Here is a 15,767-nt window from a genome sequence, read left to right on the forward strand (position 1 = left end):
GAAAAAGTGCAAATATATAAGAGGCATTCAATTTTCAAGTAGGTATTAAGAAAAAAAGTCAACCAATTTACATGCATTGACGAGGCATGTAACTTTTGGATTAAACAAGTCCAATCGCTTCCTCTTTACTGTCAGTGAAAAGAATGCTAGCTTGGCCATAAGTTTCTGCATGTAACCAGGGCTGGATTAACGCAGAGGCAAACTAGGCACATGCCTAGGGCCCTAAGTGAAGAAGGCACCGAGTTGTGCTTATTTTACACATTAAGTGAAAAAAGTAGAGGCCCATGAGTTTGTTTGCTTAGGGCCCAGCAAAGGGTTAATCTGGCCCGGCATGTAATGTGAACTAAACCAAAAATAATTTTGTAGGTAGTTAAAACAGGAAAAGTGTATTCTTCCTGGTCTTCCTTCCAAATAACAACATGTAATAAAAGCAAACGCAATATCCCCTACATTGTGCACTGCTAAGCAGATGCATACAGTTCAGGGGCAAGTGGTTAGGTTGGAGTTCTCATGTTACTGAGGCTAAGCAAGACAAATTCTGTATCCCAAAATGCAGTGTGAGGCATTCATTAACTCTCAACAGTAACATTTACCCCAGAATCAAGTATCAGACAAGAAATATTTCCAGGCTACATATTATTAGGTCTATAGCATACTATACCAGACCTACAGAGTAAGACAAAAATGTTTCTGTGCAGTGTGACTGTACCCAATTTTCTCATTTAGTTTTTTTGATTTAAAGCACCCAGACTTTTTTAAAGATATTTTGTGTGTGTGTACACACATGTGTATGTGTAGGTGTACGTGTGTGTGCATGTATGTATATACATATATAAGGATTTTCAAAAAAATAAGGATATAAAGTGAGGATTTTAAACAATTTTTGCTCATCTCTATTGTTTTGCTGCTTTTTGGGTGGCACGCAGCCATCCCCACCACCACCCTGCACTGTGCCGCTGCCACCGGCCACACAGCTCCAAGCACGGCTCCGTGGCAGTAGCGGGAGGTTTTGGAGGCAGAGGCAGTCACCGCTGGCACGGGCAGCCGCTGCCGCTTGTCTGTGGGGCTGCCCGTGCCAGTGGTGACGGCTGCTGTGTACAAAACCTCCTGCTGCCACGGAGCCGTGCTTGGAGCTGTGCAGCCGGTGGCAGCAGTGCAGCGCGGGGTGGTGGGGCTGGGAATGGCTGTGTGCCGCCCGGCCATCACCACGCCACACCACTGCCACTGGCCACACAGCTCCAAGCAGGGCTCCGCAGCAGCAGGAGGTTTTGTACGCAGCGGCCGTCATCACTGGCATAGGCAGCCCCACAGGCAAGCAGCAGCGGCCACCTGTGCCAGTGGTGACTGCCTCTGCCTCCAAAACCTCCCGCTGCCGCCGCGGAGCCATGCTCAGAGCTGTGCAGCTGGCGGCAGCAGCGCAATGTGGGGTGGTGGTGGGGATGGCTGCGTGCCACCCAGCCATCACCACGCTGCTGCCTGGTTGCACAGCTCCAGGCATGGCTCCACAGTGCCAGCGCGAGGTTTTGGAGGCAGCGGCTGTCACTGCCATAACAGGCCTCCAGGTAAGCAGCAGCGCTGCATGCAAGCCCAAGCCCCTGCCCTGCCCCACCCCTCACCGTGGCTGCAGAGTTGGCCACGGAGCTGTGCTCCAGCCACATGCCAGCCTCCCTCTCCCCCTCCCCTGGGCAGCCAGCCAGGCGGCATGTGTGCGGCCTGCACATGGTGGGCACCACCTCGCTGTGCCTTGCATCACTTGCCTGCAAAGTCCCCCACAGAGGGGCACCCTTGCCCTCGCTCCCAGCTGCGATGTGCCGCCTGGGACCAGCAGCACCCCCCACTCCCTCAGCCCCCAACCATCTTCCCGAGCCCTGCCCCACAGACCCCAAGCCCTACTTACTTCTAGGACCTAGGGGCAAAGGGCATGGCTCTGCAGTGGCAGTGCTTGCCCACAAAGCCCCCCTCCCTGCATGCGGACGCCACTGCGGAGGTGTGCAGCTGGTTGTGGGGCATGCCGCTGAATGCAAGCCCCCCCGTTTCACCCGCCCCCCCCCCAGTCGGGCGTCATATATATGGCCTGCACACAGTGGTTGCCACCGCACTGCTGTTGCTGCGCCCTGCGCCACTTGCCCACAAAGCCATTCAGGCGGCCGTGGGACAGTAGCGCAGGGCATAGTGGCAGAGTTGTGGTGGCGACCTCTGTGTGCAAACCTCCTGTCAAGCCGGTAGGCATGTGTGTGGCCCACAGAGTGGCACCCTGCCCTCACCCCCCGTCCCTGCTCCTGGGAGTGGGCACAGGAGCACACTCCCCCACTTCTTGATCTACTCCCCCAGCACCTTCCCTTTCCCCCACCCTGCTCTGCCCCTTCCCTGCTGGGCTGGGTGTCAGTGTCCATGTCTGCATGTCTGTGGGGCTGTTGCGAGGGGCATCAGGAGGGCTGTTGAGGCTGTGGGGGGTACTGCGGGGCACCAGCAGCACTGGGAGGGGCTGTGGGGGGCCTTAATTTTTTATCACGGATTTTGGGTTTTTAATCGGAGAATTTGCAGTTTTTAATCAAAGAAAATCAGGATCCCTGCTTATAAAAAAAGAAAAAGGATCCCTGCCCAAGTATAAAACTGGAGACAAGATGGGAACAGACAGGAAAATATAAGGAAATACTGAGACAACAATGGTTCACACAATAGGAAGTTACGTCAACAAGCCACTGACCAAACAGAAATTTCTGCCTCTTACAGAAAAAAAAGAAAAATAGAAGGCAAACTGAAATGGGAAAGAAAGTCGCATCTAATTTGTCATCTTTCTCCTGTATGGAAAGAGAGGGGAGGCAGGAAAGGTATAGGAATGAGATAAAAGTGGCAGAAAGGCAGTTAGGATTGATGCCATAGGATTCAGTTAAATCACAGAATGAACACTGCCCAGAACTGAAGGAATGGAGAATGAACGGTAATCTGACTTTCACCAGAGGCACCCTGAAATGTGAAAACTAGAACAGAACCAAATGGCATTGCTGGTAAACAAAGACACAACTTGTAATGAGAGGGAGGTACAAAAAGTAGATGAGACTCAAGATCAACCAACCACCATATCAAGGGGAGAGTGCAGTACAGCCAATAGAGAGAAAGAAGGACAGACAAGACACTACAATATAGAAGACAGGAGGGTAGAAAAAGAGCTTTGGGTGAATGTCAGATAGACAAAATTACAGAGTCAAAAGGAAAAACTGTTTGAAAAAAATGCTGTGATGGTATGATGGCAGCAGGACACCTGCTGGTAGGAGAGAGGAAAGAAACAGGCTTCAACTCCCTGAGCAAACCTACAGCCTTATCTTTCCAGCTATGGTGGTACTTGTCAGCTTCACCTCATTGTTGCTTACTCACTCCTGTGTCTCACCCCCACCTTCTCCCCATGCACTGGTGCAGTTGCACCCTCCTTTGATTCCTACTTCACCCAAACTTTAAAAGGAACTGCCTGGAAGGGGCAGCAGCCTTCCTATTCAGGTAGTGCTAGGAGGGTCAATTGACTTTGTGGCTCATTATCATTATCATGGTATCATTATCATTGACTTCATGGCTCATTATTCTATTAATCTCTCTCCACACCACAGGTGTTAACAGCCCTCTGTCTTTTTTAATGGTCTTGATGTTTCACTATTCAAACTTCTGCAACTTTACTCTCTGTTGGCCACCCCTGATAATTTCTCTCCTATTTCACATCCCTGCAGACTGTTTTTAGCTCTAGCTAAAGACCTTAACTCAGGTGTGGTAATATTAACTCAGGTGTAGAATGACTAATGGTGAAGTATTGGAGGCACTGTCAAAATGCTCAACAGGACTAGACGTTGTCCTATAAATCTGAGCAAAAGGTGCACAATTAACAGTAATGACTACCAAACTAATAATACACATCATTTTAGCCTTTTACCTAGTTTGTTGGGTTTTTTTAAACTGTATACATACTCTAGAAATTACTGCACATTCCAATATCTATTTTTGCTTTGATCTTAAAATGAATAATATAGTGCTAGCCCCTTACCATATTAGTAAAGTTTCTAGTTTCTCTTTAACTGGAGAGAAATGTATGTTTTGTTATCTGTGATGATGTTCCACACCAAGTGCAACCCCTTTCAAAATCAGGATTTACCCACGGCTTTGAGAATATCACTAGAAAAATTCTAAACTAGGGGCCAGTGAGGGTGGGGGGCAGAAAGCTGTCTAAAAGATATTTTAAGTTTTAGATTTTTTTCCTTTACAGTGAAGTTTCACCTCAAAGATAATGCCTGCATTTACAAAGTATGGAAGAAGTATATGACCAGACCTTGAAATTAATTGAATGATCTGGCATCTATGAAAGAGAACATTTTTTTAAAGCAATCTGTAAATGCTTTACCATGACCTGCCACTAGGCTCACGCCTAGTTACTCAGGCTATGGACAGAAATTATTCATAAAGCAGTATAAGTAAAACCAGTATCAGCAGCATCAGAAACCAGTTCAAATCTAACACAATAGAATTTCAGTGCCCATAAACCACTTTCAAAATGGCCAAAACTGGTTTAGGATAGATGGATGGATGTAGTATCAGACTTAACTGATTTAGGTTAAGTTGGTTTATTGAACTTCTGTCCCAAATCCCATCCAGTTTCAAGTTAACTCACAGCATCCCAGGATGTTTTGCACCACCCCCGCAAGCACCACCCCCGCAAACACCAGCCCCTCGCAGGATGGACAAGTTAGCTTTGGCCCAAGCTGTTTGCTCCAGCGAAACAGGAAGGCATGCTCTAGCACCCACCAGCATTTAGCCTGAGCCACTGCAGGCATGTGGCTACATTTCCGGAATCAAAAGTGAATGTCTGTTCACTTACTTATCGGTTCAATGTTGTAATTTAGACTAACCCGAAAAGACAGAATCAATCCAGCCTCAGGCTTTTTGACTGTCTGTACTTAGCCTCAGTAGTAGAGACAGAAGTTCAATAAAGGAATACCAACCCTCAGAAATGTTGGAATGATTAATCAGATCACATTTGTGCAATGCCTTGAAAGCAACAGTGTTAATATTAGTAGCACTGCCGGCTTCTGGTTCTGTTTGTAATAAAGGATGAAGAATAAACAGATACACAAGATTTACAGTATATTAGTGTAATTGCTAAGATGTCATTTTCTTAATCCACTAATAAGTATACTGAATGCAAATATTTATGCACTTCCCCAAACCGCAACCTCCCTAAAATCTGCCTCAATACAATACCTTATATTTCCTTATTTTTCAGAAAAATAGTAAAATGTTCTTGGCTAATTCCTTCAAGTTCCCAGCTCTCAACCAGTCTAACCAGTATCCTACCAACCACACTACTTGTCTTCCTATCACGTTAAATTTCTTCAAATGTGCCATACGCATGCAAACACAGATCCTAGTATGTATATTGGACAGGATTCAAACCAAGGTCCCATATGCCAACTACCAAGAGCTTTCGCAGCTGTTATACTGGTCTTTAAGAGAAATACTATCATGCTCTATTTAATTTCAGACAAGAAGCCTAACCTAACCAAAAATGGTACCCATATAGTACCACAGGGGGTGTGGGTAGATCACGGTAGGGTGACAAATGTGCTGCAATTTCCATCCCAACTTTCTTTTTTGGTTACTCTTCACTTAAACCAAATGAATTCCTTCTGCACTGAATTTATCCATGCTTTGTCTCAGTCCAGAGAGTAGGGTTTGTTTGTTTTTTGGCTCAAAAAAGCAGTTCAACTATTTTTTTTAGTTATACGTACTTAAAAAAAATACATTCTTCTCTGTATTAAACACCACTCACCACTGAAGAGATTAGACAAAATGGAACTGATAGAAAGAATGGTGTGTGTGCGTGTGTGTGTTGGGGGGGGAGCCTTTTACATCACTTTTCTTCCACCACTTTTTTTTTTGTTTCATTTTATGCACTAACTCATAAAGAACAGCTGACAAGCAGTTTAACAAAGTAGAGAAATTAAGCACATAATGTACTAAAGAACAGAATATAATACAACTCATGAAAGAAAAGTAAAAACAGACCTGTACACCTATACTTTGCCTGTACTAAAACAAAGAATACACAGCATAAAAAATACTCTACAACAGCTACGACTAAAGTGGTAACTTGATTAAGGAGTAAATCAGTCTGCTGATCAAGTAGTCTATAGATCTGGTTTCTAGAGAACAGAATTACATTTGGCTGCAAACTTAGAAGGAAACGCCTAATACAATTATTTCTTTTACACACACACACACACACACACACACACACTCTCTCTCTCTCTCTCTCTCTCTCCATTTACACATTTACACTTGCTGGACAGAACATAGCATAAAAAGCCTGACATTGTAAGTTCCCTAGCTAATTACATTGCCAGAAAACTCGCAAGCGAAACACAGTACAACTATAATAAACTATACCAGACAGCGGAGTTGCTCTGCTCTCTCAAGATGATTAATTGTAAAGACATCATTCACCAAGTGTCATCTGTATACACAACACTATGCATCAGGGAATTGCACCCAGTCAGAGTGTATCAGGTAGAAAACAGACAGTTTTGGTGAAGCACAGAAGGAAGGAACATTTCTGCTATATATCTCAGGGTCACAGAATTAATTAGGGCTTGTTTTCAAGAACTTGAGAAAGAAGAAGGTAAAGGATGAACTAACTGGGATGTTGTTCCAAGCCTGTACAGAAGTATGGAAGGAGCAATGAAGCTTGATGCAAACAAGAGCCAAACAAACAAGGGGGGGGGGGGGGACAGGCTATAATGAGGGTAGAAGTAAAAGCAGGAACAAAGAATTTTAAATCCAGAAGGTGAAAAGGAATGCAGATAATACTTTCATAGGAGATCTCAAAAGTGGTGGTACAGACACTGGAAGAATGGAGAAAGTCCAGTTGCACCACATTTCTACACTCACACTGGAAATCTCTTCTCCTTTCAGTAATGTGTGTACACATCATTTTATTGAGAGGTTGGGGGGTAGGAGGGAGACAGGGCCATCCCTGGGGGGGTGCGAATCGAGGTGACCGTCACAAGGCCCACACAGCTGGGCAAAGTGGCTGCAGCCCTTTCTGCAGGGCCTGCCTAGTGCTGGTGACTCCATGCTGCTGTTGGCTTCTTGCCGGTGACTCCACACTCACCACCCCGCCCCCCACCCCTGCTGCCGGCTTCATCACGTCCGGGCCCCACACAGGCTGATTTTCCCTAGGCCCCGCACCCTGCTAGGATCGTCTCTGGAGGGAGATATTGTTCAGTGAAAAAGCTTCCTCTTAGCCAGTTGTCAATTTTATCGTAGAAGAGGTAAGTGCCATTTCACACAATATTTGAAAGTACTTTAAAAATCAAAGAGGAAGACAGTCAACTGAACTTTTGCAAAAGCTTCAAACTAAAGTACTCTTACACCATGGTTACTTGAAATGAAAGGCTACTCTATTTACTCAGTTCTAAGATGAGGTTTTTTTCCCCAATTTAACATGGAGGGAAAAGGCCATCATCCTAGAATCAAATAAGAGGTTGGGGGTAGGGGGAGGCAATCTCTTGTTACCCTCTCCCTGCATCCCTGCCTGCATATCCTTGGCTCCAGTGCCGGTAGGCTGCAACCTGGGGCATGGAGTGCACAGCCTGGCCCATTAAGAGAAGTGGCAGGAGCAGCAGCAACTTACCACCATTGCTGCTATGGGGCTGGAGCGGGAATGGAGCCTGCCAGTGCTGGAACAAGCATATGGGGGGGGAAGAGGGAGGAACAGGAAAGAAGGAGTTGGGGCAGAAGTTGTGGGACAGATGCAGTAGAGGGACAGACAGAAGGGCCAAGGCACCTGACCTCTCTCCACTGCCTCCCCTCCCTCCTGCCACTGCTTTCCCCTCTGCAGTGGGGGGGAGGGGGCGCACGGGGGCAGGGCGGGGCATGAGTTTAAGATGCATTTATAAATTTTCTATGTACAGCATCTAATTATTGAGGGGGGAAATCATCTTAAATTCAGGGTTGTCTTGGATTCAGGTAAATGTGGTAGTATACTTTTCTTAGTGATCATTTTCCATGAATAGGGGCCTACCTAATTTGTGGGGGCTGCCCCGCCCCGCATTTCATGGGCAGAACGAAGGCCAAGGCACCCATTTCACAGGCAGAGCATGGCAGCCCCCCCATGCCTGATTAGACAAGGGGCCCTAGTGGCCCCACCCCTTGCTGCTGATTGGCTGTGGGCGTTGTCATGTGTCCCCACCCCTTGCTGCTGATCGGCTGTGAGGGATATCTGCCATGCAGCCCCGCTCCTCGTTGGCAATTGGTGGAGAGGGGCAAGGCCATTGTAGACAGCCATTGCAGGCAATCAGCTGTGGGGGGAGGAAGAGGGTGGCAGCCATCTTGCTGGCAGCCCTTTGAGTGGATAGCCCCTCCCCAACTTCCCTACCCCTCTGGGAGCCAGCATTTTATTTTTGGTATTTTTTTCCCCTTGCAGATTCATGGGCATTGCCCAGAATCCACAACATTGTAAATTCAGTAGGTCCTGATCTATGAATCATAACATTGATTTTAAAATAGGACAAGGTATACTTTTTCTATGGTTCTTTTTAATTATTATTATTAACTGAACAATGAGTTTACAACCATATAGTTCAGTTATTAAAAAAAATGAACATTCTAGATGATTTTAAAGGTATAATTAACTAAATTTAAACACACCTATTTTGGTCTTAGATGCTTATGCTTGATGTTTCAAATACATCAGCAGAGAATCAGGGAATCAAATGCAGCCAAGAGGGAGTAACACAATGAAGACAACAAACAATATTTATTTTCATGCTCTTTTCAATGGATCTTAATTACATTTTTACAATATGATGCTTTACTTAAAAACTTTTTAATGTTCCTAATAGCTCCTAAAGAAGTAAATATCATGCCCCTTAAAATATATGTAGATTGCCTAAATATACTGTATTTCTTATACCTGCTATTTCTCTCATACACTGATCAGTAGTTAGAAGTGTCTGCTTTTCCATTATCAGCAACTACTGAGTTAAGGAATGCCAAATTCAGTAAGAATTTAATAGGTATTAGTGAAAAGATGAAATATCAAACAGTAAGTTGGGAGACTCTGACTTAAAATAGCACAGGATTAAGAAAAGAAACACCAAGGTAATTAACAGAACTGAAAATACTGTCATGGAAAACAATGAACCTATAATGAGATACTTGAGTTAGCATGAGTTCCTGAATGAGAAGGTATTGTTGCCAGAAACACAATTAGACAAATATATTTCTGACTCCTTTTACAATGTCTGACAAAGTATTGTCAAGGTAATAAAAAAAGGAAGCTAAAATTAAAGTTCCCAACTCCATCAATGGCCTGTTTGTCCACAGTACTGCACACAAATGAGCTTCTGTTGAAGTCAAGGTAAGAATTACTGTGGAAATTCAAGCCACTTATTCAGATATCAAACTGGGTTCGAGGAATTCAATATTAGGTATTTATTTTTTTGAAAACTGAGCAATCTGTTCCTGACTCCGATACAAACACCACTCACAGTGGTGCTTACACTCCAATACTTTTAAAGAATTGAGCTGAATTTATCTGATGGAAGAAGAATTGAACTTTATTTAGCTGATGGAACAAGATTACCTTTAAAAATGAAGTTAGAATTATAAACTAATCTGCTTCAGCACATTGATTAGATATCAATATAATATCTAATGATTGAAAACAAGTCTTATTTCCATGTGGCTTTGTCTGTAAGTATTGAAGGATTACTTTAGATCCCAGACTTGTCCTTTTTGAGCTTTGATTCTGGATATAGAAAAGCAGAGAACACATCATCTGCAGATGAAATCGTCAATGTGTTTGTACATAACAGGCACTTCTAATGATCTTAGCATTAATGTTATTTTCTGCTCTCCTGTTTCTTTAACAGACAAACAGTGGTGACACTAAATTGTTTCAAAGATATTTCATGTACATAAAAAGGAAGTACATTTAATTTTGCTAACTGATTATTTTTGCCAATACTTAAGCTATCGATGTTTCTTCAGATTTTATTATTATTAGCATTATTTAAAATCAGCAATGTAATAGTTTTAAGCACAAAACAATAGATCCAAAATTATTTTTAACTGCTTTCAAAGTTGGTATAGCTGGTAAGACCTTAAGGACAGGTGGCTCTCTAATTAAAACCCCAGTATGGCAAATCAACCTAAACAAAAAACTAAGAATGAGCAGAAATTCCTCATTCCAGCATACAACTGCAAGAAATCTTAAAGATCTGAAACAGCAAACCAGAAGCAATCATGCACATTTGACTAAATGATGTGAGCTTTTAAAATGTGGAACATTTCAAAACCATTTGTCACTCTTTTTCTTTAGTGCATAATTAAGAATTTACTAGACTGTGAATGAACAACAAGTGGAGTTTGATAGTTACCAAGTCTGAGAACAGCAGGAAAAATGCTACAAAAAAAGTTTTAAAGAGAGTCCTTTGACAAATTTTACCTAAAGAGTTCTTCAGTGATTGCTATTCCTAACCAGCTAGGACACATACTAACAAAAGTTTCAGGGACAAGGCACAGACAGTCCCTGGAGCTGTAATGTATTCCTCAGAGAACATCTGATATATAGTTATGTCCTGGATTCAATTTCTGTCTAAAGAGACCAAAAAAAAATTCAAGGTATTATTTCAAAGACTGAATATATATTATGTCCAAATTTTACATTTAACTGTATTAAAAAATCCCAGGGTGCAATAAACATACCAAATAAATTTAAGAGATTTGACAGAGGTCTTTCACATCTGTCTTTGATATCCCATGTTATACTGTTTTAATAAACTAAAATTAATAATCAGACAACACAGTCACCTCCAGTTCTAAATAGAAGGTGGAGACTATAATGGAAATAATGCAGTTAAGCTTCTGAATAAAGCAAAATTATAATTTCAATATGATTACTAAGAGATCCAGATCCTTATTTAGAAACAGAATTATCTTCCCTTACTTGCACTAGTGTATGTAGTCCATGGATGCCCAACTCATCTGTCTCTGCAGGCTGGATGAGTAGTATGGAGCCTATCCGTTGGCTGGATGAGTGGTGTGTGGACCCACCAGCTGGATTGGAACCAAAGAGTTACCTGGCACCCACCTGCTGGATCCAGCACTTGTGGTGCCCATACAAGTGGGTGGCAGGTAACTCCAGCACTTGTGGTGCGCTCTTCCTGGATAGGGGTAACGCCTTGCTGGACCTGGTCCTGGCCACAGGGGATGACCTGGTGAGGGGACTGCAGGTCCTTGACCACCTGGGCAATAGCGATCATCACCTGCTGGATTTCATTATCCAACGCAGGGCGTCTAGGGCTCACACCAAGGCTAAAGCCCTTGACTTCAGAAGGGCCAACTTCAATGAGCTTAGGAGACTAGTGGGGGAGGCACTAAGGGCCCAGATGGTAGAGGAGATAGGAGTCCACGAGGGATGGCCGTACCTTAAGGGGATGATCCTCCAGGCCCAAAGGATAACAGTCCCTGAGAGAAGCAAGGGGGGTAAGAGTGCTCAGAAACCCCCTTGGCTCAGCAAGGGCATTCAGCAATGCCTGAGGACTAAAAGGGAGGCGTACAACCAGTGGAAGGGAGGAACTATCACCAAGGAGGAGTACTCTTCCTTGGCCCGGGAGTAGTAGGAGGGCTATTAGGAAGGCCAAGGCAAAGATGGAACTCAGGCTAGCGTCCACGATTAAGGACAACAAAAACTTCTTTTTCAAGTACATTGGGAGCAAGAAGAGGGCACCAGGCAATGTAGGGCCCCTGCAAGACACAAACGGTAATCTAGTGGCCACGCTAGACAAGAAAGCTGATATTTTTAACAGTTTCTTTGCCTCTGTTTTCCTGAACAGGGACCAGGATATCCCACCTATCAGAGGTAGGGACAATCTTGGGGATAGCTCTATCAAGCCTTCAGTCAGTGCAGATGTAGTTACGGATCTTCTAGAAGGGCTAGACATTTTTAAATCTGCAGGTCCAGCTGCCCTCCACCCAAGGGTGCTGAGGGAGCTGGCAGGGGTCATTGTGGAGCCCTTGGCCCAGTTGTATGAGCATTCATGGTCATCTGGCCAGGTGCGGGGGGATTGGAAACTGGCTAATGTGGTCCCTATTTTTAAGAAGGGGAGAAAGGAGGACCCAAGTAATTATAGGCATGTAAGACTCACCTCAGTGCTCGGGAAGATCTTGGAAAGAATCATCAAGGAGCACATCTGTGGGGGGCCTGCAGGGGAGATCATGCTCAGAGGCAATCAGCATGGGTTCACCAAAGGCAGGTCCTGCCAGACCAACCTGATTGCCTTTTACAACCAAGTAACTAAATCCTTGGATGATGGTGTTGCTGTGGACGTAGTCTTTCTAGACTTTAAGAAGGCCTTTGACACTGTCTCTCACCCCATCCTCATCAATAAATTAAGTTACTGTGGCACTGATGCCCGTACAGTTGGATGGGTAAAAAATTGTCTGATGGGGCACACCCAGAGAGTAGTGGTGGACGGGTTGTACTCAACCTGGCAAGATGTGAGCAGTGGGGTACCCCAGGGCTCGGTCCTCAGGCCCGCATTGTTTAACATCTTCATCAGCGACTTGGACGAGGGGGTGGAAAGCACACTGTCCAAGTTTGCTGATGACACTAAGATGTGGGGTGAGGTGGACACACTTGAAGGGAGAGAAAGGCTGCAACTAGATTTAGACAGACTACAAAAGTGGGCAGACGAGAATAGGATGGGGTTCAACGTAGACAAATGCAGGGTGCTGCACCTTGGGAGAAGGAATCCACAGCATACATACAGGCTGGGGAGTTCCCTTCTTGAAAGCACAGAGGCAGAAAGGGATCTCGGAGTCATTACTGACTCCAAGATGAACATGAGCCGCCAATGCCAGACTGCAGCCAGCAAGGCCAGCCATACCTTGTCATGCATCCAAAGGTGCATCTCAAGCCGGTCCAGAGTGGTGATACTCCCCCTCTATGTGACTTTGGTCAGGCCGTAGTTGGAGTACTTCATCCAGTACTGGGCGCCGCACTTCAAAAGGGATGTGAACAGCCTGGAGAGGGTGCAGAGGAGGTGAGAGGGCAGCAGGACAGGCCCTATAGGGAGAGACTGAAGGACCTGAACCTGTTCAGCCTCAGCAAGAGAAGGCTGAGGGGGGACCTGGTGGCTGCCTACAAGCTCATCAAGAGCAAATAGGCAGAGCCCTTTTCTCCCCAGCACCACCTGGGGTGACAAGGAACAATGGTCATAAGCTGACGGAGAATAGGTTTAGGTTGGAGATCAGAAGGCAATATTTTACAGTTAGGGTGGCTAGAATCTGGAACCAGCTTCCCAGGGAAGTGGCCCTCGCCCCTACCTTGCACAAATTCAAGAGGAGGTTGGATGATCACCTGTCTGGGGTCTTGTGAACCCAGCATTCATTCCTGCCTGTGGCAGCGGGTCAGGCTAGATGATCTGTTCGGGTCCCTCCTTACCTTAGCTACTATGAAACTATGAATGGTAAAGTGGATGGTACCGGCCAGTACTGGCCTCTGGCTGCTTTACCACTCCATCCAGGAAGAGCACAGACCATCTGCCAATGCTTCCTCAGCCTGCCAGAGTGTTTGTGCCCGAAAGCTTGTTAAGAAGGATTTTTCTAACTATTTGAGTTGGTCTAATAAAAGGTAACAAATTTACCCAAAGAACATTGTCTGCCTATGCCCTTAGACCAACATGGCTACAACCTATACCCCTGAAACAGGGGAGGAAGGACATTCAGCACAGGTTCTGGACAGGCCAGATCAGGCTAGAGCAGGTGCTGAGTATATCACATGTCTGAGGCCCTGCATGCGGAGTTGGTCTGTTGTGTGCTGCGTGCGGCACATGTTATCTTTGGAGCCTGAGACTGGATGATGGGCCCGCAGGCTATACCTTTGACACCCCCTGTCAGTCCACAAGCAATTGTGGTAGTTGGTTAGATTTTATTAACTGACAGATAACTGGACTGCCCATGGATTAAAGCACTAAACTACAAATGTGGGCGAGAATCTAACCCCAGTAAGTTTACTTACAAGCTGCTCAAAGTGAAGTGATATCCGAAGGATTTTTGCCATGACTTCAGCACCAGAAGGATCACATGTATTTTTTTACCAGTAATTCGAAAGAAATACAGGCAGTCTTTGACTTACAACATTTCAAGTTACAATGTTTTGCACTTACTACATTTATAAATTGACACCCTGTTTCAACTTTCTGACGTCAGTTTCGACTTTACAACGCTTGATCCAATGTGACGACACTAGTGAACACGTTCGCTGCATTGCCCATGTCCCTGGAGATCATCTGCCCAAACTTGTTTGGACACTTTCTTTAAGAAAGCAGACAAGATGCCAGAAAAACCTGTAGCCAAGACTCCTGAGAAGCACCCTTCAAAAAATCCAATCAAGCGCCCTTCAAAATGTCCAAAGTCACCTCAAAGAAGTCCTTCCAAATCAATATGATTGCTATTTACAATATAAATGTATTAATGCAGCTATATTATTCATCTATAATTGACTGAGTACAAAATTCTGTTATTTTTGGTGAAAATAGGGTATCGGGCCTTGGTTCAGGAACCAATCTCCATTTATAACGTTGTTTCCTCTGGGAAAAATCGGTTCTGGGTTACAGCGTTTCGACTTAAGACACAGTTTTCAGGAACCAATTGTGTTGTAAGTCCAAGGATTGCCTGTACTGCACTCTGAAAACTGTCTTGCACTTAAAAGTGAGATGCCATTTCCTTAAAAAATTCTGAATTTAGCTTCATATCATGATAGCTATGGCATTCCCTACTAGCCATTCTTAAATGTAACAAATTCGGAATAATTTTAAACTCCTGGATTTTAAAATATAAACATTCAAATGGTTAAAAAAAAATGGAAAGGAACAAATTAGGGTTTCAAACAACAGCTCTTTCAGCATCTTCTGAAAGCTGCTCCAAGACAGCAACCACACAGGATTTTATGATCCATATTAACTGGCAGTCAAGATAAGATACATAACATGAGGTATGTTTATAACCATTTATATCACACTGATTCTCTGTTGTTCACTTTACAGCTTTTTTACAGGAGTTTTATTCCACACCAAACTTGCTCCACTGTTTATCTTTGATTGTTCCGAGGGGGCCCAGGTTAATCATTTATACGATTATAGACCAGCAGGCTTTTCTTTGAAAAGTGGCTAAAAACCAAGAGGAGCTATTCTAGTTGCCTTTGTTAGGAGAGTCACTGCACACAAAAGGAAAGTCATCAGAAGAGGGTTCCAAGAGACTGGAGTCACTTAGCAGGCCTCTCATCAATGGGACAGAAACATCCAGGGAAGCAGAGGATATTGGAGACAGACAACTAAGCAGGGTATCCACAAGAGTGCAAGTGCAGTAAGAAGAGTAACCCAAGTTGTAGGGAAGTGTGTGAAAAAGACTTCCATATACTGATTAAATGTGATCCCACCAGGGACAGAATATATTATGCTGAAACCAATACTAAAGAAGCAACTTTTCAGCCATTAAATATTCTACCAGTTCCCTGGAGGAGCCAGGTCTCAAAAACAAACTTGAGATAACTTCACATTTATTTTTTTAATATAAGCAACTCCAAATGTATATATTACAAATATTATTTGTAGTAGGATTGATAGACACCCCTAGTTTTAGAAGACAGTACTTGAATGATATTAGGTAGTCACAAGCTTCATAAATAAAGTTAAAAAAACCAAACAAACAAGCATTTAATG

General features: G+C 44.1%; 1 protein-coding gene across 1 annotated transcript in view; it reads right to left on the bottom strand.

Moving 5' to 3' along the window:
• MND1 (meiotic nuclear divisions 1) overlaps positions 1-15,767 on the bottom strand; it is a 69,485-nt gene that overhangs the window by 36,592 nt on the left and 17,126 nt on the right. The gene's annotated exons all lie outside the window — the stretch shown is intronic.

Source organism: Alligator mississippiensis, chromosome 2 (genome assembly GCF_030867095.1).
Source record: "Alligator mississippiensis isolate rAllMis1 chromosome 2, rAllMis1, whole genome shotgun sequence".
Classification (NCBI taxonomy): Eukaryota; Metazoa; Chordata; order Crocodylia; family Alligatoridae; genus Alligator; species Alligator mississippiensis.